The following is a 2,268-nucleotide window of genomic DNA, read 5'->3' on the forward strand; positions in this document are numbered from 1 at the left end:
TTTTTTGAGTTGGAGTCTCGCTCTGTCGCCCAGGCTGGAGTGCAGTGGCGAGATCTCAGCTCACTGCAAGCTCTGCCTCCCGGGTTCACGCCATTCTCCTGCCTTAGCCTCCCAAGTAGCTGGGACTACAGGCGCCCGCCACCACGCCAAGCTAATTTCTTTTTGTATTTTTAGCGGAGACAGGGTTTCACCATGTTAGCCAGGATGGTCTCAATCTCCTGACCTCGTGATCTGCCCGCCTCGGGCTCCCAAAGTGGTGGGATTACAGGCGTGAGCCACGCGCCCGGCCTATCTTTGTATTTTTAGTACAGACGGGGGTTTCGCCATGTTGACCAGGCTGGTCTTGAACTCCTAACCTCAGGTGATCTGCACGCCTTGACTTCCCAAAGTGCTGGGATTACAGGCGTGAGCCACCGCGCCTGGCCATCTTTTCTCTTATTTTTTGTCTTCTTTTCTTTTCTCTGTGCCTATCTATGCTTTACCCACATGGGATGTTTTGATACAAACATGCAATGTGAAATAAGCACATCATTAATCATGGATCTAGATTTGACTTTTTTAAAAGTTTTTGTATTTTTAGTAGAGACAGAGTTTCACAATGTTGGCCAGGCTGGTCTCCAACTCCTGAGCTCAAGTGATCCAGGCTGGTCTCGAACTCCCAACCTCAGGTGTTCGGCCAGCTTCCGCCTCCCAAAGTGCTGGGATTACAGGCCTGAGCCACTGCACCTGGCCTAGATTTGACTCATTCTAAACATCAGAGTTTGTGATCCTTTTCATTCATAGCGACAGAATCAAGTTCTTACCTTGAACTTGCAAAGAAATGCATTTATACATATCTAAAAAAGTGATAGTTTGTTTTTTTGTTTTTTTGTTTTTGAGACAGAGTCTCCCTCTGTCACCCAGGCTGGAGTGCAGTGGTGCCATCTCGGCTCACTGCAATCTCCACCTCCCGGGTTCAGGCGATTCTCCTGCCTCAGTCTCCTGAGTAGCGGGGATTACAGGCGCGTGCCACTACGCCTTGCTAATTTTTTTATTTTTAGTAGAGACAAGGTTTCACCGTGTTAGCCAGGATGGTCTTGATCTCCAGACCTCATGATCTGCCCGCCCTAGCCTCCCAAAGTGCCGGGATTACAGGCGTGAGCCATTGCGCCTGGCCAAAAGTGTTGTTTTTACAGTTAATATGAAGCCAAATATATTATACTTGGACCAATGTACTTAACCTGCTTGGCTTCTCCAATTCTATTTATCATCTTGTTTTTTTGTTAAGTTAATCAACACAATGCCTGTGTCTCACTCCCAGTGATTGTGATCTACAAATTTCCTAATTATTCCTAATGTATAGACAACTAGAACTGCTGTTCTACAACATCACCTAAATCAATACATTTGTAAGTGTCTGTGGACATAAAGGTGGGCAGCTAGCAAGAACCTTGAAGACCACCTAAGGACTCCCTTCTCCCATTTTAAGATGAATTGGGCTGAGCGCAGTGGTTCCCACCTGTAATCCCAACATTTTGGAAGGCCAAGGCAGGAGGATCACTTGAGCCCAAAAGTTTGAGATCAGCCTGGGCAACATAGTGAGACCCAATCACTACAAAAAATAAACAAAATTAGCCAGGTGTGGTGGTATGTGCCTGTAGTCCCAGCTACTCAGGAGGCTCAGGTGGGAGGATCACTTGGAGCCCAGGAGATCGAGGCTGCAGTGAGCCATAATTGTGCCACTGCACTTCAGCCTGGATGACAAAGTGAGATCCCATCTCTTTAAAAAATAATAATAATAAGTAAAGATGAACTGAAGTGCAGAGAAGTAATATGGAAGCTTAAGAGCTTCTAGGTTTTTGGTTCTATCATTGTATCTTTGGAGGTAATATTGGTAAAATGACCATTTAGTAGTTTGGGATGTGAGACAAATGTAAGAAGCCATGTTTGCATGTTTGCTCATTTCTGCCTTTTGTTTTTTTTTTTTTTTTTTTTTTTGAGACAGGATCTTGTTCTGTCACCCAGGCTGGAGTGCAGTTGTGACATCACAGCTCACTGCAGTTTCTACTTCCCAGGCCCAAGGGATCCTCCGACCTCAGCCTCTCAAGTAGCTGAGATCACAGGCATCCACCACCACGCCCAGCTAAATTTTGTTATTATTTATTTATTTATTTATTTATTTGAGACAGAGTCTTCCTCAGTCGCCCAGGCTGGAGTGCAGTGGCGCAATCTCGGCTCACTGCAAGCTCCACCTCCCGGGTTCCCGCCATTCTCCTGCCTCAGCCTCCC

This window comes from Colobus angolensis, unplaced genomic scaffold (assembly GCF_000951035.1).
Source record: "Colobus angolensis palliatus isolate OR3802 unplaced genomic scaffold, Cang.pa_1.0 Scaffold28, whole genome shotgun sequence".
Lineage (NCBI taxonomy): Eukaryota > Metazoa > Chordata > Mammalia > Primates > Cercopithecidae > Colobus > Colobus angolensis.